The sequence below is a fragment of the Lygodium microphyllum genome, chromosome 13, assembly GCF_053477565.2.
Source record: "Lygodium microphyllum isolate KBCC chromosome 13, Lygodium_microphyllum_v1.1.10, whole genome shotgun sequence".
NCBI lineage: Eukaryota > Viridiplantae > Streptophyta > Polypodiopsida > Schizaeales > Lygodiaceae > Lygodium > Lygodium microphyllum.
In genome coordinates, this window is record NC_141147.1 from 141,429,063 (window position 1) to 141,453,293 (window position 24,231).

General features: G+C 42.6%; 1 protein-coding gene across 1 annotated transcript in view; it reads right to left on the reverse strand.

The window, feature by feature from the left end:
- Positions 1-23,942, reverse strand: part of LOC148027285 (uncharacterized) — a 54,258-nt gene extending 30,316 nt beyond the window's left edge. Inside the window, exon 1 of the mRNA XM_087691863.1 lies at positions 23,299-23,942. The gene's annotated coding sequence lies outside the window, so the exon portion shown is untranslated. The remainder of the gene's footprint in view (positions 1-23,298) is intronic.
- Positions 23,943-24,231: the final 289 nt, after the last annotated feature.

Below are 24,231 nucleotides of genomic sequence, written 5' to 3' on the forward strand. Positions count from 1 at the left end.
CTCAAAGATAAAGTCCATAGCAATGCTCTGCCAAGGCCTATCTAGAATAGACAAGGGCTGCAACAAGCCCTGCATCTTTTGCCTATCATGCTTTACCTTTTGACATCTGATGCATGCCCTAACAAGCTGCTCTACATCATGTCTCAAAGCTCGCCAATAAAAGAAATGCTCCACTGCCTTGATTGTGGCATCAATACCTCTGTGCCCTGCATACGGAGGAGCATGACTCTCAATAATCACTCTAGGCCTCAACTGCTTTGTGACACACAGTCGTCCATGCATCAATAAAAATCCATCTCTTAGCATAAAATGCTTATGCCTTTGGCCATTGCAAAGCTGATCATAAACATTAGCAAAGTCCGAATCAGCAGCATATTGCTCTTTCATGGCATCCAACTCGATGTGATAAACCATAGTGACGGCTGAAATTTGTGGCTTACGTGACAGTGCATCAGCCACAACATTCTTTTTACCATCAATGTATACAATCTGAAAATGAAACATAAAGAGAAAATTTACCCATCTCATATGCTTCTCTGACAACTTTGTTTGCGTCAGAAAGTACCTCAAAGTCTGATGGTCTGTCTGCACTGTAAAATCAGCCCCCAACAAATAATGTTTCCACATAGACAGTGCATGAATTACAGCCAAGAGCTATTTCTCATAAACTGTAAATTCCTCTCTGCACCGTGGAGAATTCGGCTCTCATAAGCCACAACTCGGCCATCTTACATAAGGACAGCCCCAATGCTGTTACCACATGCATCACGCTGAACCACAAATGACTTCCTTAGATCAGGAAACACAAGCACAGGATTTGAAGTCATCTTTTCCTTCAACTTTTCAAATGCTGAAATTTCCACTACTGTCCATCTAAATGGCATATCTTTCTTTTGCAAAGCATGCAATGGAGATGCAATTTCAGCAAACCCGCGTACATACTTCCTATAGTAAGAACATAAACCCAAGAAGCTACGGATCTCATGAACATTCTTTAAAGCTGGCCATGAACGTATTGCTTCAACCTTAGCACGGTCCATACGAATACCATCAGCCGATACAATATGTCCCAAGAAGTGGATTTCATGCAAAAAGAATTCACTCTTCTTGTCATTGATAACCAGTCTATGCTTACATAGCTCATTAAAAACAATGTCCAAGTGCTTTCTATGCTCCGTCTCATTCTTTGAATAGACGATCATGTCATCAAAGAAAGTATCCACAAATGCTTTATGTGGCCGAAAGATGCGGCCGATTAAAAGTGGCAGGAGCATTCGTAAGTCCAAAAGACATGACAAGAAATTCATATAACCCAAAAGATGTCCTAAAAGCTGTCTTAGGCACATCCTCCGATCTAATGCATATCTGATGATACCCACTTTTCAAATCTATTCGGCTGAATATTGCTGCCCCCTGCAATCTATCCATAACATCATCGATCCGAGGGATCGGAAAGCGGTTCTTTATCGTGATCTTGTTCAGAGCACGATAGTCAATGCACATACGCCATGAACCATCCTTTTTCTACACCAAAAGCACTGGAGAACAGAAAGGAAATGAGCTGGGCTGAATCAGTCCTTTTTCTAACAGCTCATTTACCTGACTCATAATCTCCTCCTGTTGGGCTGCACTTGACTCTATAGGGTGGTTTATTAGGAGGGCTACTTCCAGGGATAAGGTCTATGCCATGATCTTCGGGTCTTTCAGGTGGTAGCTGCCCTGGAAGTGACTAAGAGAAGCAATCAGCATACATTTTCAGAAATGGCATGCGATCCTTCTCTAATTTAGCTCCCAACATTCTCACTATCATCCTTATCCTTAGCAAAAACTAAATACGCTGAAAGATGATTTTTCATTACTTTCGAAATAGCAGCTGCAGATACAACAGGGACAGGTTCCCCTTTTAACTTTACATCAAGTGTGAGTGTCTTTCCTTTATGTTGAATAGTGATCTCTTTTACATATGAATCAATCACTGCATCCATACGGTGGCACCATGGCATACCAAGCAACACATCACAACCCTCAAGTGGAGCAATGTAAAACTCTTCGTTGTCCACATATCCCTGTATGTGCAACCGAAGCTTTCCAATGAGTGGTGTGACAAGTTTTGCATGACCCTTACATGCCATTCCAACTTCCCCCATGGCTCCCATCTCATCCTCTTTGATGCCTAGACGGGCTGCCATGTCAGTAGAGATGAAGTTGGCTCGTACACCATTATCAAAAAATATCAATGCATGCTGATCCCTAATTTTGCCCCATGCTCTGTACAACTCAGTAGCATCAACATTGGGCTGATCACTAACAACATCGGGCACCAATCCCACTGATGTTTTGGGCCTTTTACCCTTAGGATCTCCTTGATTTTCTGATTTTGCAACTTGCTACCTATTGGGACAGTTCTTTGCAATATGACCCTCCTGTTCACAAATAAAGCATTTATTGGCAGCCATCAATTCCCTACATTGTGCCAATGTTTTCAAGCCCTTTCTTTGCTGTTTTGGCCTCTAGCAGATATGCCCCTTTTCTCAGCCTTAAACAACTTTTTATTCGGCTTCTCCCCGCTCTCTTGGAAGCCCGAATCCTTTCCACACGACAAAGCATCGGCTGTAGCAGCAGTCTCTATGAGCTGAGACATGCTAGACACAGTGGATTTTATGCAAAAATCCATGATTCCTTTGGGCAGCCCACATACATATTTTTCCACTTGCTCATGAAGGGGTACGGCACAATAAGAAGCGACGGGCAGCAATGCATCCCAAAACTTCTTATTGTATTGCTCTAAATTCTTGCATTCCTTAGCATCAAGCTTGTTCCAAGCTGTCATGATGTCCACCTCAAAGGTACTAGTCAACCAATTCGAGGCAAACATTTGCTTGAATTGTACCCATGTTGACAATGCTCTACCTTGCATCAAGAGCGTGGACCATCACTGCAATGCATTCCCCTTTAAGAAAGTGGCTACCTTTCGAATCTTAGAGGATTCGGTGAAATTTTCCCCTGAATAGGCTGCATCAAACTGTTGAATGAAGGTCAAAGCTTTCAGCCTATCTTGTGCGCCACTGAAGGACTCAAACTTCACTGCTTTTCCACCCTCATCATAGTCTTTTGCTTCCCCTTTGGGAGTCAAGTTGTCATACATTGGCTGCTGCAAAAAGGGCGCATTTGCTGTATTTACATCATGACCAAGCCCAAATGAAGCATTTGCATGACCAGCAGTCATTCCCTGAGCCCCATAAGCATTCCGGGGTGCAAATGCATTGCCAAACAAACATTCCACTTTGTGCCCCACGCATCAAACCAATGCTACCATACATAGGGTTTTGCACATTTCCAGCCATACCCGAAAACAATGGGCCTTGCACACCATGCATTGGTTGCTGCATACCATAGGGACTTGTGCCATGCATTCCCATATGCGGCCCTTGGCCAACCATTGCATGAAAAATCGTGCTACCACCAAAGTATCCTGGTTGCCCTATCATAGCATGCACGCCCGGCTGTCCAAAATCCATTGGATTGGCACTTCCATAATGGCCTTGCATTTGCATTCCTTGCCCCATAGGTACCAATTGTTTAGCTTCATTGGCCTCTTTAGGAGCTTCAAGTGAAAGATTTGGCACTACCTTCCTTGCATCTTGCTGTCCCAAAGGTGTAGAAGTTGACTTCTTCTTCTTGCCTTTGCTGTCCTTCTTCGGAGCATTCAAAAATCGGGTTAACTGAGGATCCTTTGCCAATTTAGCAAAGAGATTTGCTGCTGTCCTCATCCGATTCTTGAACTGGTCCATCAAATTCCTCTTCACTTTGCTGGTCATCTATCTCATGACGGCTTGAAGGCCCTGCATCTTGCCCAACAGCAACATTTTCAGCTTGTTGTCCATCATGAGAGCCTTGTCCAAGGTTAGGCATTGCATTTCCTTCATTCCCATGAGAATGTCCATACTGAGAGGCATCATCACTGCTTGATTCCATCTCACTATATGACGACATGTTGCTGTAATTTCTCAGCTGAGCATAAAAATCAGCACTAGCACAAAGCTTTGGCTTGTAATCAGGTGCCTTGGGCTCACCAAAACAAGAGATTGAGTGATTGTCCCGGCAATGGAACCATGAAACCAGCCTTCCTTCTCGGATAGGGTGGTTTAACCTAATTAAGCACTTAATTACAGCAATTAGCAAATGAACATAAACTGAAATGCTCACTTTACCTTCATAAACTTGGGCAATGGACACCTTGTTGGCCCCAAAACTGGCGCCCCTTTCGGTATTTCTTTAATTTCAATTGCTGATGGATAAATTACAAGCCAAGATTTCACAATCTCCTTACCTGATTCAAAAACCCCTTGCTGTTCCAATAATCAGCAAAGCATTCGGGCAAATTGCCCCTTGATTTTCACCTAGGACTTGCTCTAATGGAACCCCAACTGGTCAAATGCTGCCCCAAATTCACAATAGATGGGCTGGCATCTGAAATCCTCACAATTCCACGAATTTCCGGTGCTAATTTTAGTGTACAATGCCTTTGACTGATGGCATGGGTACCAAGGTGGCTGCTAAACCCTAATTACTGCTGTAATTTAGGGTTTATAGCAGTAAACTCTTTGCTGTCCACCGAATTTGGCTGTACTCTGCTACCCATGGCTGAAAATTGCTGAGAATACTTGGGCATAGACTAGAGGAGATGAGAGAACGCTGTAAAAAGAGAGAAAATCAGCTGAAATGTATCTTCTAATTCGTAGCTCTGATGACAAATCTGATGGCACCAACAGCTTCAAAAGGGGGGTAAAACACCAGCTCAACTCGCGAGCCCTCCTCTCCTACTGCCGCCTCTCTTGAGACGGAAGAGAAAACCTGTTGCCCCCTGTTCTGTCGCGGCGCGCGATCAGTCGTCGTCGCCTCTCAGAGCCAAATCTGATCACCTCCTCTCCCTCCACCAAGCTCCGAATGGCTGCCGTTCAGCTTCCACCACCCTCCAACAGCCTTCTCCCTAGTTGCATGGGAAAGTTTTGCCAAGTGGCAGCCTTCCTAATGCATTTTCAGTCATTAAATTAATTTTTCAGAATTAATTAATTCTAAAAATTAATTTCAACCCTTTTGACCCTGCCCAAAATTAAACATGCCCATCTGGAATGAAATTGGCTAGGCCATTTGCAACTTGGAGCGGTTTCCAACCTCTGTTGACCCTTAGACTAGCATTAATTAATTAATGCTAGTCCCTAGTGTCACCACTGACACTTAATGGCCAAACAATTGTCCTAGGGTCCAACCTGGCACCAACTGACCACCAAAACCCAGTTGGCATAACTTAACACAACTTTTGCCTTTAACACCCACTGCATCCTCAGGGTCCTTGGCCCGTTCCCATGAAATAACTACCATGTGCATCACATGTGCTAAACAACCTTGCACATTTGATTAGTAACTTAATCAAATGTTACTAGCAAGATTAAAGCATCTCAAAATTTCACATCCCCGTAACAACAACCATTGCATCAATTTTTTTAACATTATCCCAAAAATTCATGGCTCTCTGCATTTTCTCTGCATGTTATGCCCACAGGAGTGACTGCCAATGAAAAAGTACTAAACTCATCACTAACAAACAATTGTCTCACTGCACCCATATATTCTCTGAGACGTCCCAACATCAAAAAGTTGTAGGCAAACCGTGTGTTTGAATACTTCAATGACATCTTTTTTTACCTTTTTTTTAACTCAGAGAAGATATTGGTGATTTAAAATAAAAGTAACCATTTGATTTGCATCATGTATCACAAGATGGACCCATGATAACTCACCAATATCCTTCAAAAGGTTATTCAAGCAATGTGCCATGCAATAAGAAAATGTGATCTGCTTATATACTCCCCGAACAATGGCACCTGCTGCCTTATTTGTAGGCTCACCATCAGCCACAAAACTAACCACCAAATGTGGCCCAACAATTTCAATGGAAGAGATCCACTCTACTGCAAGCTGATTTGCGGACTTCCCGGTCCCTGAAGCATCATGGGATGACATAAAATACATCTCCCCTCGAGAATAAGCTACAATGCTATGGATATACCTCTTTCTCGTGTCACTCCACCCATCAGCGATAAGTGTGACGCCATTTTTCTTCCAATCTCTCTTTATGTTTGCTACAGTTGGCTCCACAACACGCTTTTCCTTATCGAGTAAGGTAGTGCGTAAAGTCTCAGAAGAGGGGGGGGGGCACATAGTTAGGCCCATACTCTCCGACCTTCAACATGGCTCTAAAGTACTCCGACCTAGGGACATAAAATAATAACACAATAATTATCATGATGACATGATTTTAGAACAAGTTATAAGTTTATATTATATAAGTTATAACCAAGTTATAAATTTAATAAATATATTATTTAAGGAAAAAAAATGTAAATAGTAAAGATTCGAGCATATCCATTTGTCAAGACTCAAAACCTGGCTGTATGAAAGGCAATATGGTCGTGGTAGAAGAAACAAGTAACTGTTGGATCTGTCTCCTCTTTTTTTATTGGGTCCCAACTTCCCTCGAGAGTAGTCTAGCTTCTAATGGTCAAGGACAAAGGCACTGATGGTGAATATGGACTCAATCCAGCAACTCCATGTGGTGTGAATGCCACACTTACTTGTTGCTGCTGCCATTGCCGCAAGTGTAGCTGGATCAACCGCCACTCGTGCATGCCTCGATGCAAATAGAGCCTCTTGTCTAGCCATACGATCTAGAAGCTCCCTTTTCTTCTCCGGTGTGACATTGGGACAAAATTGCACTTCCAATCTTGGCTCATGCAATAAATGGGCCCTTCCTTTATTTGTGCCACTCGTACGCCGATATGGACATAAGTAGCATCACGAGAAGCATCTTTTGAAAATTAATTTAATAAGCTAGATAATGCTGAAAAATGGAATTACGAGGCTGTCACTTGGCAAAACTTGCCAATGCAAGCAGGAAAAACGTTTTTAGGGGCTGGTGGAAGTCTATTTCAGCCATTGTGAGAGAGGAGGAGACTATAAGAGAGCAAGGAGAGGCTGCTAATGTGATTTGCAGCCACCAGGGATTAGTCCTACAACATGTGACAGCAATTTGGAGCCGTTCAAGAGTAGGTGACAGCAGCCCAAGGTCCTGGTGCAAATGACAGCATACACGATGTAGCAGCAATCTTTTTTATGATCTTAAGCTGTAGATGATAGCTTCCATGGCTGTTTGAGCAGGACAGCAGTAATTTTTCAACATTTCTCCTGATGAAACTTTGAAATTTCTCTCTCTATACCATTCTCTCTCATCCCCCAACCATCTCTCAAGTTATCTCAATATTTTTCAGTAGTTTAAGCCATCAGAGAAAGATATTTCAGCCAATCTCTACTATAAAGCCTAATTTACCACAAAAGTTAGGGTTTGACAACCACCTTAGGATGTGTGCTTAAAATTGAGGGTCTAGGACTTGAATTCCAACAAGTGAAATTGAGAAATTTCAGGGAGATTCAAAAGGCCAACCAACCAATATTAGATTTAGGGCTGAATTTATCTTTCAAGGAGCAAGATGAAGGCCAATCCCCAAACAAACCAATGAGCAAATTGATTTGGAGGCTTGCTAGTCAATTTTAATAGCAAGAGGCACTTGGATTAGTGGAGGAGATCATAGGATCTCACTTATATTCCTTTCATTTGCAAATAAGATAAAAAAATACTAAAAGAGGCGTCAGTTTTGGGGCCAACTGGGAATTCAATGTCCAAGATTAAAGTGGTAAAGTGTGCATTTTCAATTTATGTGAATTTTATACTTGCTGTAATCAATGTCAAATCAAGTTATTTACCACCCTATCCAAGAAGGAAGGTTGGTTTCAAACATAGTTTTAAAAAAATGTTTCACAATCATAAAACAAAGTCTTGGTCTCAATCTAAAACAGAGAATCGAGAAACCAAATCTCAAGATATATTAACAAAAATACAAATAAATACATAGATATAAATATAAATGTAAAGTTAAATGTGTATGTATGTGTAAGAGTGTGCATTTGTGTGTACTTGTAGTACACTATACAAGCTACTATTTAGACTTTATAGAACTAGATGCCTACATTGCCAAACATAGACATTACACTCACTATTTAGTAGCTATTGGTTGCTAGCAAGAGTACAACCTTGATAGTAAGCAAATCAAATCCATGTGAAAATCTCGGGAGCATTTATTATTTCAATGAAAATCTTTTCGATCTATTCATTCAATGTTTTTATTTATGAAAAATAGATCCATACATTGCATGTTGACAAAAATCAAAAAAATGGGTGTGTAAAGTTCAAGGCCCAGACCCCCCAAAGAAAGTACAATAAAACTTTTATTTCAAAATCTCCAAAAAAAAAAAAAGAAGCCTACCAAAAAGGGGGGGAAAACAACAACAACAACAACGATCCCAAAACACGTTTCCATTTTGAAATATTTCTCCTATTTCAACATTTTGATTTCGGGCATCCAAATTTTCTTAATGCAGTGAATACATAAGCATATGACCGGACTGAAAGAAAAAGAACACGGAGAGAAAAAGGTGAGAGAAAAGAGATAATAGTGAATGAATGCCGAAATGAAGAAGGCATATATGCACATGGGCCGTCAAATGTATCTCCATGAGACAATCTCTCTCTCCACTTGAAAAACCAAGTGAGATGATCGGAGACTGGCTAGCCTATAAATAGGCATGAATAAAACTAATAAAATAATCAGGTCGGCCAATTTGATTTGGCTAACTGCTGTAGATAAAAATCGCAGCAATAAATAATGTATTAAAAAATGTTGCATTATACCACCTATGCGAGGTGGCATCTACACAAACTGCATGACCAGGTTAACTGCCTAGCACTGCTGAAAATCACCAAAAGACTGCAAAAACTGCGATCTATACACAAGAAATGCATAACTATGCCCAAGAGTGCTACTTGAACAACAGTAAATTGCCAATGCCTATCCAAGGGATGAATAAATCTCAAATACCCCCGCTCAGATCCTAGAAGGGGCATAAGCCGTAAGGATCCGAAGTGTTGTCAAAGGAACCTTCATAAACAAATCTACCAAGTTATCCTCCCTCTTGTAGTACACCACATCAATGGTCTCATCCAATACCTTCTTCAAAATGAAATGATACTATATCTCAATGTGCTTCAACCTAGCATGGAATACGGGAGTCCAAGGAAAAGAAATGCAACTCTCATTGTCGCAGTATCGTAGGACTTGTCTAAGGACAACCAAGCTCTCTTAACAATCACCAAAGCCACAGTGTGTGTGGTAGAAGACACCGCTCAATACTTCGCCTCTATAGATAATAGGGCAACAATGGGTTGCTTCTTGCTACTCTAAAAGATAGCACCTACATCCAAAGTGAAATAATATCCTGTTATTGACCTCCCGTGGTCAACATCTCTAGCCCGATTGGAATCCATCCAACCCTATAGGACCAAGCTGGAATCTCGTGTACCTGCTAGATAATAAATATCTAGGTCAAGTGTCTCCCTCAAGAAGTGCAAAATCCTCAAAGCAACTTGCCAATAAACCAACTTGGGTTCACTCATGCGCCTTGCAAGTAAACCTACAAGAAAACACAAATCAATCCAGGTATTAAGGAGCCATACCAATGACCCAATCAACTGCCTGTCAGTTTATTTCAGAGATGAAGCCTGTCAGTTTATTTCAGCATAATGAGAAGATAAAACTCTAATAGACAAAAACGTGTATAAAATAATACCTTCCTCTATGCTGCTCAAATCGCCAATCTAATGCTTCCATTAGCTCCGAAAGGGGGGTAAAATAACAGGACACCTACCCAGAATTCAGCCAGATCACTCCATCTCCCAATTTAGAGTGCTATTCACTGCTTGAAAACAACAATCGCGCGTCGCACGATTTCGCCAATCTCTCTTTTTACATAAAATCCTCTCAAATTAGTTGAAAGCTAAATGCTTTCTTTTACATATTATCATAATCTAGAAGTTGTCTACAGTTTTATGGATTTTTACAAGAGATAATATCTAAAATATCAAAATTTGACTAAAAACTTGTTCAAAAATCTAATATTTTTGAACCATGGACACTAACACTAATGTCTAAAATGGCATTGGCTCTCTAAATCAATAAGAAAGCCACTCTAGATTTTTTCACATGATGTGCGCGTAGCGGCACAACATCCACCCCCTCCTAACCTGCACATCCTCTGACATGTGCCAAAGTCTTACGGATTTGCAGTGTCAGAAGAAGTATCTTCTGCCATGTCAATGTCTTCATCTTCTGCCTCTTCTTCTTCCTCTATGTCTTCATGCTCTTGAATTATATCCAAGTCTTCTGACTCATATGTTAAACTTTCTCTTCATTTGAAAAGCTTGATTCGTTTTCCAACTATGGGTATCTTCATGCTTATTCCATCCAATTCAGCCAATGAATATGTGGAATTGTCATGAATGACCTTTATCACATACGGGCCAAACCAACGCTTTACCATCTTCCTAGAAGCACTGTATTGATTGTCTAGGCTGCTGTCATACTACATAGACAAGCACCCAGTCATTTTGTTGAATTACTCTTGGCCGAAGTCGATGTAGTTTATCAAATCTTCTTTTGTTATTTAGTCTTGCTGTCTTTAGCTTCTCAATAGTTGCTTGAACATCTTCAGGCCTTCTTTCTAGCTGCCATATGCACAAAGTCAACAACTCTTCTCTACTGATGCCTTCCTCCCAAGGTAGAAGACTCCATGTGAGAATAGATTCTTCAATTGGCATAATTGGTTGTTGTCTATGCATAAGTTCAGCTGGCATATAGCCAGTCACTGTACTATAAGTAGTCCGGTCATCCCATAATGCAAAAGGTAGCATTTTAGGCCATTCTTTGATCTTTCCTCTACAAGACTTTGCTAAAGCCTTGAGAATAGGTTGATGTCCTCTCTCACTCTTTCCATTGCCTTCAGGATTATAGGCTAATGTCAAAGCCGGCTTGATACCCAATTGAGCAAAGAAGTTGCGTGCCTCATCGGCATCCAATTCTCCTCTATCTGCAGTTACCTTGCCAACACAACCATATTTGCAAAACACTTCTTCAAGCAAAAAACGACAAACAACTTGAGCGGTCTTGGTTGTTAAGGCTTTGCCTTCAACTTGATTGGTTAGATCCTCTCTTGCAAGCACTAAATATCGCATATTCCATATTCTTGTAGGCATAGTTATAAGATCAATAACCCATTTATAATGTATAGACAAAGGATAAGTTGGTTGTAACCCATCTCAATGCTTGACCATAGAATACATCTGACACATATAACAGGTTTCAACAAAATGTACTATATCCCGATACATGTTTTGCTACCAATATTTTTCTTTGACTTTACTAAAGGTTCCCCATATGCCTCTATGGCCAGCCCACAGGCTTTCATAAAATTCCTTCATTACCTGTTGTTGCAATCTTTTGTTACCTAAAACTCGAACAGGCACTCCTTTCTTCTTCTTTGCGTGCTTCCATAGATGCCCTTCTTTAAGAAAAAAGCCATAAGCTTTCCTCTTAATATGCTTGAACTCTTCATCAGTCCAAGACTCCTACTTTTTCATTGTGCTCAAATATTGGCCGATCTTCAGTCAATCTTCTTCATAATCTTCTTCAAGGAAATGAACTAGAACTCAAGCAATGCAATGAGCATGTTGACTTCTAGTTGACCACCCTTCTTCCATAGATAAATCTTTGATCTTTGTTGCTGTATGCTGATTTACAGCAATACCTTTTCCTATTCTTACTGTACTTAATGCTATACCATTAAAAAGATCAGCTTCACCTGCAAGATTCAGCTTTGGGTTTGTATATGCAGCAACTGAAAAGGTACTTTCAGCAACCATAAAATGAAATTCAGGAAGTATAGATTCAGCTTCATCTTCTTCCATAAGCTCTTCTTCATTGTCATATCTTGCACGTGATAGCATGTCAGCAACTGGATTCGCCTTTGCTGCAATATGCTTTAATTCGGGGTTGAGAGATTTAATATATGCAATCCATCTTAGCATAGCAATGTCGGGTGTAGAGCAGTTGGCAATCATGCCCCAAAGTGAAAGACAATCAGTTTCTACCACTACGGAAGCACCTATAAAGTATTCACGATCACACTTTAATGCTGTTACAACTCCCCACAATTCCCTTTTTACTTGTGCATACATTCTTTGACGTTCATTGAGAACCTTTGCTCCAAAACGAATTGCATACATGCTATCTTCAAGGTCTTCTTGGCCAGCAGCCCATCCTATCCCAATGGGACTTGTATCCATAGTAAGGATGATGGGTTGACCATTTCAATAATCAGCCCTTTTGAGAGTGGGGACTGAAATTAACTTCTTTAGTTTGCGTACAATGAGAGTATGCTCTTTGCCCCAAGAGAATCTTTGGCATTTTCTTAATAATTGATAAAGATTTTCAATGACATGAGCAATATGTGGTATCCATATGAGATAGAATACACATGCGCCAAGAAATCTTCTCACCTCTGAGATATTTGTGCATTTTTCTTGCATTCTGCTGATGGCATCTATCTTGATTGGTGAAGATTTATATCCGTAGAGGCCACACAAATGTCCGATCACTAGGACTTCTACTCCAAAAATCAACTTAGCTCCAGAAAGGGTAAGATATACCTCTTCTAGCCTTGTCAAAATCCTGTCACAATCATGAATATGGTTAACTACAAACGTCCTGCGTCTTCGTCAAGCTCCTCATTCTTTTCATTGACTTCACATCCCTTGATAGGTACATCATCAAGAAATAGAAGAGTAAGTTGTGGAATAAAGTCCCTTAAGACTTTGTGCATGGCATTCATCATATGGGCTACAGAGTTTGTTGCACCTTGTGGTAGAATGCACATGCGGACCAATCCAAGAGGTGTCTTCATTGTGGTAATGTCTCGGCTTTCTAATGAAAGCTAAAATTAGTCATATCCTGAATATAGATCGCCCATAGAATAAATTACTCTACCTACAAAAGCTTCAGCAAACTCGTCAACAATTGGGCCCGAACTAACATTTTGGATTGTGACACAATTAACAGACTATAGATCTTGGATGAATCATAAATATCCCTTTTTCTTGGATACGGTAAACCATCGATTTGAGTAAGGTGATGAAGAAGGTTCTAAAATCTTCATTCTGATCTTTTCATTTAGAAGTTCCAGTAATTTGGGCAAATGCGCCCTTGGAACAGGAATAGGCTTGAGGTTCCAGGGCACATATGGGACCGTAAAAATAACCATAGGAGCCACAATATTTGGATCCACACAGCCTATTTCACTTAGCTGAAATGCAAAAGCTTTTCCATGTTTCATTAGCATTTGCATAAAAGAGTGTTTTTCAGCTGGTGAAAGGAAAGAATTTTCACCTATTTTGAGCTCTTTTATACTTTCAGATATGAACTTGTAACCAATGTTGGAAGGATCACGAAGACTTGGCTGATTTGTTGCCCTATCAGCTAACCCTTCACTTTCAAGAGGCAGTGGACACAGGCTTGACTTTTTTATCCACTGTCTTGTATTTTGTCTCCACTTGCGCTTCAGCTTTGTTGAGTAAACCAATGTCTTCCTGCTCAATAAATTCTTGAGTTATTTGGTAAAAATCCAATGTACATACTTCTATGGACTGATTTTCAACTTGATTTTTTATATAAGCAGCTGTATATATTTCAATCAATGTGTCAATAGTAATCAATCCAAAAAAAAACCCGAAATATCTTCATTTTCAGCCATCATGTCATAAGTTTTCAACTCCCTTTTTACGTGACATAAATATTTTCTTTCAGCTTTAGTTATAGCTGAAAGAGACTTATAACAACCCATACTATTGGTTGTACATACATACAGATTTGCTAGAGAGACAGTTTCTGTTGTATAAGGAGGTTCAATCTTTTTACATAACGCACTGCCATAGCCTCCTTTTATAGCAGTGCAGTCTGAAAACCCTTGAATTCTCGGGCATTAGAAGACACAAGATAATCACAAATCGATCTCTGTTTCGATAATGGTTAACACACACAGTAAGACATTAGACAGCTCGTTCATTATCCTTGCTTTGAATTTGAGCATAGAAATAACCATCATCAAGAGCTTTTGTTTCCAAGTGGGCTTCAGAAATGTAAGGTTGCCCAAGAATGATAGGGTAACTACAAGAGTCTTGAACAAAAAAGTGAAAATTGTCTTTTGTCTCCAATAGTTATTTGCACATTAGGACATGCAGCATATAACTCTCCAAAAGAGTTGTTTGCAACTCTCATTTACCAACCTGGATCAACATCTATGGGCCATTCGCCACTTTTATAGAGACTCCTTGCCATGACGTTTATTTCCGAGCCAAGGTCTAAGAGTGCAATACATGGTGTTTCTTTTTCTCCAATTTTGACGACTGTCTCCGTTGTTGCTCTTGCCCAATGCGTACGGAAGTAGTGATTGCTTGGAATGAACCGAGCCTCTTCCTCCTCATGCGTATACTGTAGACGGCCTTCTTTTTGAGAGGTGGACTGCCCAACTGGTTTGGACCAGCCAACCATTGCATTTTCACCTTTCACTTCTTTAATTTTTGCATCCATGCTTTCTTTATCTTCAACTTCAATTGCTGCAATTAATTCTTTAACTGCTTCAAAGATGAATTCCTTGTGTAGTCAACTTCTCTTCATCTTACACAAAAACTCAAAAAACTTGCAAAAAAGTATGCACTGTTTCTTCAGCTTCATCACCAACATATTGTCTTTTCCTTTTGATTACATTAATAATTACATCATGGAAGTCACGTTTGGCAATTCCAAGAATTTCGCCTAAGGCAAATTCAATTTTGCTTCCCAAAATTCATTCTTCTAGGACTCGTTTAAGATCGGTTGCAGATTCTATGTCAGACTGCAATTTGTAGCCTGGCTGCTTGCCTTTCTTCTATCCTTCGGTCTTCTTTATTTGTGGCGCATCTTCCATCTCTTGATCTGGGATTATATTTTCAGCAAGCTTTGGTTGTTCAAGCGTTCTTCTAGTTACCCGTTTCAGAGGGCCAGAAGAGGAAGGCCCTGATTCATCTTCTCTTCTTCTCTTTTTATCAGTCAAAACTTCTTTATGATTGACGTCAGCCAAATGTGCAAAGGTGGAAAAAGAATCTACCGGTTCTTTCCAACCAGTTATTCCTCAAATGCACTGACTGACGTTAACCAAATCTTATTTGGCTGCTTTACCACGTTCCAATTGATCTAGTGCCTACATTCATACTTTAGATTGCACATTAGCTTTATATGCTTTCAAATTTGATTTAGTTGGTTCAATTTGCAACCCACAGGTAGCTGCATCAATTGCTGCGTAAGCATTCTTGACAGCTAAATCTTCTAATCTTTTATTCATTCCACCATTGCCAAAATTTAGCTCCAGTGAAAGACCAGTTTCAGCTGCATGAATTTTTATGTCTTTCCAAAAGATGAGCTTCTGTGCTTCAACCTCACAGAAGGCAGAACACTCCCTCTTGTCATGTTGTTGGCTATCACACCAAATATAGCGCCTCTTAAAGCCTTCTCTCATGGGTCTTTGAGTTGATGAGTGTCCTCGTTCTTCAAATTTGACATCCAGCTTCTCCACCTTGGAACTAATTTCTGTAAGATTCAGATGAAAGTCACGCATGCTTTTCATAAGTTCATCCATGATATCATTTTTAGAAGGAACACAAGAAGAAAGAGTTGGTTGATTAGTCAAAGGAATAGGGGATTTTGAAGGTAGAACAAGCTCCATCAATGGAGTTGTTGAAATTAAAGTAGAGCCCAATCTTAGTCGCATCTGCTCTCTTCGAGCAATCATGTTAACTACATCAGTAACATCTGTTCATGCAATCTTGACTCCTGATTCGGAGGTAGCATCTTCTAAGCAATCAGCAAGCTTCTCTTACAGAATGGGATCTGCAGCCTTGAGAAATAATTCAATCTTCTAACCTTCCAGACTTTGTTGTGTCAGTGTGCAGCGGTGCGAAAGCGTAGGACTGAGAGAGAGAGAACGCAGAGAGAGAAGAGAGAGAAAGACAGAGAGACAATGGAAGATGAAGATCTGCTGTATAAAGTGTGCTGTATACAACGATATGCAGATATGTACACGGGCGTAGTGCGCTGGACTGCGTGTCTCCACCTCGACGATGCAACCTGCTGTTCACCTCGAAGTCTGCTGCAGTCTGCACTGTCTCCTGTCTGAAATCTGCGAACAGAGACGGAATCTACACATGCCACCAGTCTGTAATCTGCGAGCAGAGAAGTGCGGGAGACTGCTAAAAACCTCGGCTATAAATAGCCAGAATCTGGGTGAAAAAATCAGGCAGGTCGGCTGCATTAAATGCAGCTGACTGGACTACAATCAGTCGGACTGCCACGTGGCAGTCCGACTGTACAGTCCGACTGGACTGTGCAGTCCGGACAGGCTATGATCTCTAACACCCCCTCTCAGAGCCTGGGCGGGGCAGAAGCCTAAGAGATCTGGAATGTCTCCGAAGTAGAGCCTAAGGAAGTGCCTTCGTAAACAAATCTGCAAGATTGTTCTCCGTCTTGCAATACTCCACAGTGATGGTCTCATCCAGAAGCTTCCCTCTGATGAAGTGGTACTGGATCTCTATGTGCTTCGTCCGGGCATGAAAAACAGGATTCCGTGCCAAGGCAATGCAACTCTCATTGTCACACTGCAGCAAAGTAGGACGAGTCTGGGGGCAGCCAAGCTCCTCCAACAATCTCCGAAGCCACATAGCCTCACATGTGGTGGAAGACGCGGCCCGATACTCCACCTCAGTAGACGAAAGGGCTACCGTGGGCTGCTTCTTGCTACTCCATGAGATAACACCTGCACCCAAGGTAAAACAGTAACCTGTAGTAGACCGCCTATGGTCCACATCACCGGCCCAATCCGAGTCGCTCCAACCTGCAAGTACAAGATCTGAACCATCTGTCCCTGCGGGATAATGAATCCCTAAATCAAACGCCCCCCTCAAATACCGAAGTATCCTCTGAGTAGTCTGCCAATGCACCGTCTGAGGTTCACTCATGAACCCTGCCAAGAGCCCAATAGCAAAACAAAGATCAACACGAGTGTTAAGAAGCCAAATCAAGGATCCAATCAACTGACGATAGCGGGAAGCATCCGCCATGGGAGAAGCTGAATGGGAAGTGGCCTTCCAGTTCGGATCCATAGGAGTAGAAAGGGTCCGACAATCCTCCATCGCAAAAGACACCAAGAGCTCCTGTACATATCTCTGCTGAGACATGAAGATCCCCCGCGGAGACTGATAAATCTCATGGCCCAAAAAGAAATGGAGTAGACCCAAGTCCGTCATCTCGAACGTCCGATGTAAAGCTGCCTTCGTCTCTTGGACCTTCTGTGCATAATCACCTATGACAATCAAATCATCAACATACAACACAAAAAGCACACAACCATCCTCGGAAGTGTGAACATAAAGCTGCGGATCGGCCTTAGAACGCCGATATCCCAATTGTGACTGAAGGAACGTATCAATCTTCTCGTTCCATGCACGCGGAGCCTGCTTGAGGCCATACAAGGCCTTCTTCAACCTGTAGACTTGCCCATCTGAAGATCCAAAGCCAGGAGGCTGCTCGACATAGATCTCCTCCTTCAAATCACCATTGAGGAAGGTCGACTTCACATCCAACTGGTAGACAGGCCATCTCCTATGGCTAGCCAACGCAAGAATAGCTCGAATAGTCGCCATACGAGCAGTGGGGGCAAAAGTATCATGACAATCAATCCCTGGGCGCTATGCAAAACCTTTAGCAACAAGGCGAGCCTTGTGCTTGTCCAAAGAACCATCGCTAAGGTACTTGGTCTTGAAGACCCATTTGACGCCAATCACCTTCTTATTCGGGGGGCGTGGCACGAGTGACCAAGTGCCATTCCTCCAATAGCCTCCAACTCGGCTTCCATAGCTTTCTTCCATGGTGCGGACTGTAAAGCCTCCTTCACGGAGGTGGGCTCTCGATCCTGCATAACACGGGTCATCAAACAATAGTTAGAGCAAACAAGCTCCATAGAATGTGCCTGGTGCCTCCATGACCGCCGCAGACTATCCTGCGGTTCCCACTCCTCAGGAACCCCCTCGATCCTTGTATCACGGAGTGTGTCACGGGCCCATCGAGGAGGAGGCCAAACCTCCCCTCGTCTCTCTCCATCAGCTGAAGACTCTGGAATATCCACCGGTGGTAACTCCTCAGGGGTGACCGGTGGAACAGTAGACTCTGTGTCAGAAACAGAATCATAATCAAAAGGCACGGGCTCCAAAGGAACTGTAGCAAGAGCCCAACTCTCCCCTGGATCTCCAAGAACGGGATGCTCCTCACCCGCTGAAATGGCCAGAACCTCCACAAACCGCACATCTTGACTAGTGTACACATCCCGCTTGACAGAATCATACAATCGATAGCCTTGGGACTGGGAGCTGTAGCCAACAAATACCTGTCTTTGGGAAGCTGCTTCAAATTTATCACGGTGAGCCTTGAGAATGTGAACATAGGCATCACACCCAAAGACCCTAAAGTAAGAAACATCGGGCTTAGTCCCAAAGTAAGCCTCAAAAGGTGTCATCCCATCAATGGCCGAAGTGGGGGATCGATTAAGGATGTGGACTGCAGTAGCCACAGCCTCGGCCCATAGAACCTGAGAGGTCTGTCGGTGCTCCATCATGGTGCGCGCCATCTCGATCACACTGCGGTTTTTCCATTCAAGAATGCCATTTTCTTGAGGAGTGTTGGTATTAGCAAACTCCTGGTGAATACCGTTATCTGCACAAAAACGAGCAAACTCATTAGAAACAAATTCACCACCCTTGTCGGATCGCAAGGTCTTCAATCTCCGGCCTGATCGGTTCTCCTCAAAGAGAAGCCAATCCTTGAAGTGGGAGAAAGCTTCTGACTTCAATGCCAAGAGATAGGCCCATGTCATCCTGCTGTAATCATCTACGATCAGTATGAAGTACGAGCTTCCACACAAGGACTCGTTCCTCATAGGGCCACATAGATCCGTAGATACAAGCTCCATCGGTGAAGTAGACCGCCGCGAAGCTGTGTGGGAAATGGCATCCCTATGCTGCTTCCCATGAATGTAGGAGACACATGGCTGCTGGCTCACCACTATATCCGGCAACCCTCGAACAAGCTGTCCACGTGACGCCCTCCGAAGATAATCGTAGTTGAGGTGACCAAACCGAGCATGCCATAACTCTGACTGTGTCTGAGAGGTAAGAAGAAGAGTAGAGAGGGCGGTGAAAGACTTCAATTTATAGATGCCGTTCTCCTCATATCCGGATGATAGAACCTTCCTTGACCCACGATCAAGGACTCGCACCGAGTTACTGTCAAACTCCACCAAAAGTCCAAGGGAGCAAATCTTATGAACTGACAGGAGATGATACCCTAAACCTGGTACATGCAAGACCTCTGAGGTATGGGTACCACCACGTCCATCTGGAATAAGCTGCATCTTACCCCGTCCTGCAATAGACACTGAAGAGCTATCTCCAATGAGAATCTGCCTACGCGAGGGTCGCAACTGAGCAACACCATCTGATGAAGGAGTCATGTGCCGGGGGGCACCACTGTCAACGATCCACTCTCGAGCCTGGGGAGCCGTCATCGCAGCATCAGAAGCATTCGGTGAAGAGTCCTCAATGACAGCTAGATAAAGAAATGCAACTGATGACGGTGCAGCCACCGTTCCAGAATCCTTCGTGTCCTTCTTGTTGGTGTCCTTCTTGTCTTTGTCAGGGCAATCCTTCTTCCAATGGCCAGTCTTTCCACAAATATGACATGTGGATTCTTTGTCCTTGTCCTTGTCCTTCTTTGACTTGTTATCCCCCTTCTTTTTCTTTTGGTCCTTCCCCTTTTTCTGAGAGGCTTGACCTGTCAGTGCCTCCGACTTGGAAGCATTCTGTCCCTTTAGCCGTTCCTCTTGGTCCAAGACCATAGGAACCGACTCTTCCCAACGAAGAGTAGACTCTCGTCCCAAAGCAATAGGGACGGAGTAGAAAGTACCGAATCGTGGCGGCAACTGGGACAATAGTGTGATCGCCATGTCTTCGGAGGAAATCGGCTTCCCCGCATTCTGAAGCTGTCTAAGCTTGTTGATATATTCCCGCAACGAATAAGACTTGTTTACGGACAAGGTCCGCATCTGAACCTCCAAAGAAACCCGCTTCATAAGGGTCATCCGGTTGTACATCTGATCAAGCTCCAGCCATATCTCCCGAGCCACCGTCAAGTGCTCGATGTGAGCTATCACGGCTGTAGTACAAGACAGAAAAAGAAAGGAACGAATCCTGGCATTTAGTTTGTCCCAGTGAGACTGAGCCTTGGCCAACTCCGCACGAGCATCGAAAGAGAGTTTGGACTCATCTCTTACCGAGGGCCGGTTGATCTCCTGTACAAGCTCCGCCAAATCATAGGACTCAAGGATGGCCAACATCATGACGTGCCAGATGCAGTAGTTGTCGCCATCGAGCTTCTGATCTGCGGGAAGAGCCGGTAAGACAGGCACCTTCCGGTCCATAATCGTCTGGAACTCCAAGTCAATCTCTGTAGACATCTTCACCTGTAATGCCTTCACAAACACAAAAGCAGCCCCCTCTGACTGTGAAAACTCAGCCTGCTAAGGCTCTTCCGCGTCCTGAAACTTCTTCATCCGCCGGAGGCAATGAAAAAGCAAAACATGCACTTGAAAGCTGAAAACTCAAACTTCCTCCTCGTCAACCAGTAGTAAACAGCAACAAATCCACCACCTGAACTCCTTTCCTGCGCGTCCACGCTCGCTTCAGCCTTGTTCCGAGGTGCAGCCCTTCTGCGTACCCTCAAACGCTGAAAACGCAACCTTGTGTCGCGATAGAAACTCCTCTTCAGGTTGGTTCTGCGCTCAGTCAGCCCTCTAACACTGCTCTGATACCATATCAGAGTGCAGCGGTGCGGAAGCATAAGACTAAGAGAGAGAGAACGCAAAGAGAGAAGAGAGAGAAAGAGGGAGAAAGAGACAATGGAATATGAAGATCTGCTATATAAAGTGTGCTGTATACAAAGATATGCAAATATGTACGTGGGCGCAGTGCGCTGGACTGCGTGTCTCCACCTCGACGATGCAACCTGCTGTTCACCTCAAAGTCCGCTGCAGTCTGCACTGTCTCCTGTCTGAAATCTGCGAACAGAGACGGAATCTGCGCATGCCACTAGTCTGTAATCTGAGAGCAGAGAAGTGCGGGAGACTGCTGAAAACCTCAACTATAAATAGCCAGAATTTGGGCAAAAAAATCAGGCAGGTCGGTTGCATTAAATGCAGCCGACTGGACTGCAGTCAGTCGGACTGCCACGTGGCAATCCGACTGTACAGTCCGACTGGACTGTGCAGTCCGGACAGGCTATGATCTCTAACATGTTGGTCTTCAGCATTAAGTTGTCCAAATTTACTTTCAAACTCACGGTATAAATTTGTTGCAGCTAAACCTTTGTTGGGTTTCTCAACCCAATCGATGAAACTTTTCTTCATCATTAAGTCAGAGTCTTCTAAGAAGAATTCTTTGCGTAGGGCTTTTTTGAATGTAGTCCAATTCGTATCTTGCTGAAAAATACCATGGATTCTTCCTTGAAAACCATGCTTGGCTAATCTGGTAAAATAGTAACTCCATGCATGTTGTGGTACACCAAAGAAGAGCGTTCTCTCAATATACAAGCGAATGAAAACAGAGACATTTTGACCATCAAAATGTTTTAATTCCCTCCCAACTTCCTCTAGGGCCTTGATAGCTATGGAATCAATCTTCTCTTTGTCTTACCTTTGTTGTTGTTGTTGTTATAACATTTGGATTTGTTGTTGCTGAGTCTGCAGCAATATGCGCACCAAGTATTGTAGAGTATCTCCTGAAGAATTCCCCATCTTGGAGTTCTCTTACACCGACCTTTACGTCGGATTCACCAATGTCGCAACGCGTAAGGTTGAAGATCATCACAGGGGTTTGGCAAGAAAACTAGACAAGATAGATGGAGATGTGTCTTCAAGAGATAAGTAGATTAGAGAGAATGTTTGAAGATTCAAGAGGTACTTCACAGTCAATCACAAGGGTTTGAGAGAGAATAATGTATGGAGTTTGAGAGAGAAGATAAAACTCTAATAGATAAAACGTGTATAAAATAATACATTCCTCTATGCTACTCAGATCGCCAATCTAATGCTTCCATTGGCTCCGAAAATGGGATAAAATAGCAGGACATTTGACCAAAATTCAGCCAGATCACTCCTTCTTTATCTCTCACTTTGAAGTGTTGTTCATTGCCTGAAAATAGCAATCGCGTGTCGCACGATTTCGCCAATTACATGTTATCATAGTCTAAAAGTTGTCTACAATTTCATGGATTTTTACAAGAAATAATATCTAAAATATCAAAAATTGGCTAAAACTTATCCAAAAATCTAATATTTTTGAACCATAGACACTAACACTAATGTCTAAAATGGCATTGGCTCTCTAAATCAATAAGAAAGCCATACTCTAAATTTTTTCACACGATGTGCGCATAGCGACATGACAACGAGCATATCGATCATGTCCAAACAATCTCTCTCTTCCCCTCTTTTTCTTTTTCTTTTGGTGAAATTCTTTTTCTTAAAAAGCACACATGCACACACAACTTGCATAAAGTTTGATCAATGGGCAATACATAGATGATGATATGTCCTCTGAATGTGATGCCTCTAATAGAATACCACTGATAGAATAGCACTCCAGTAATCACCAGTATGACCACACCATTTAAAGCCCATTCTATGATCTAAAAGCCTAATAAAAACTTCGAATCCATTGGAACTCAAGTGAACTGCCCCGCCATGAACAGGTGCATTGAAGTATATTAACTGAACATAGCTTTCATCATGAACTTTTCCCAGTACACAGTCCTGATTACACAGACTTTCCAAGGTGCAAACATTTAATGCTATTCTTTAAATTACAAAAATCGTAAAGCTAAGAAGGATATGCCTCGTGGCAGTTCACAAAAAGGAATTTCCCCCGCATGGTCTGCACACAGTTTCACACTTGCACCAATAAGAGAAGTCCTTTAAGAGGACAAAAGACACTGCCTCCGTCATAGTAACAAACAGAATGAGTCGGCAGTTATAGGGTAAGAGAAGTCCTTTAAGAGGACAAAAGACACTGCCTCCGTCGTAGTAACAAACAGAATGATTCGGCAGTTATAGGGTCACACAGAGGTGCTGAAATGACAGATCAGAAAGATGTTGAATCACCTGTGAAGGTATAAAGCTGTTCCTCTTATCGATAGGACTAGCAGCTGTTGCAGACGAAGATTTCGCTCTTCTTATCGATAAGGAACTGGATATAATAGAAGCAAAGCGGAAGCATCTCAATCTGTGTGTCTCTACAATTCCTGTGTTCCTGCGTCCTCCAACTCTTAGCTTAATGGAAAAAGGGAGTTTCTCTGTCCTGCTAGAGACGTCTCTCTTGCGATCCCGTTTTCCCCGTCCTGGATGGTTTCATTCCTCTTATTCGAAGTCTAATAGAAGTACAAGCAAAGCCGAAGCCTCACCCTTCGTGTCTGTCTGGTTCCTGTTTTCGTGACTCCCTCTCGGCTCTTAACCAAGTGGAAAAACGAGCCTCTCTTTCTGCGCAGAGTTCCGCGTCTCTGCTTATTCTCTCTTCTGCTTCCGGCTGTGATGTTTGTGTCGTTGTTGGTGGTGGTTGTTGGTGATGGTGGTGGTCTCGCAGAAGCGAAGTTTCTTCCTTTTTATGTGCGTTGTGAATACGCCGATGAGTGGCAGCTTCCCATTGGAAGAGCGCATTGGAAGCGAGACACGAATTCGAGTGTCCAAAAGGTGCTTCGAATCGCGGCCCAGCGGGTGATCCAAAGTCAACCCTTTCCCAAGTTCCCAACTGACATCTCGCGCCCATCCAGTGGCATCCACCCTCAAGACTATCCCTCACGGGGTCTTTATGACCCCAAAGAGATGGGATCAACCGTGGACGATGTGAAAAAAAGACGGAATCTAGGGCATTTATTTTTCAGCATGTAAACCCAACCCCATAAAGTTCAGTAATCTCAACCCAATAAGTAAAAACCCAGCATGTCACAAAAAAGCAGATTTTCGAGAGTTGCGCAATTTTGGGGATAGTAAACCCACTAGCCAGTGACCTCGAGCTTTGTGGAACGGTTGCATTTAAAA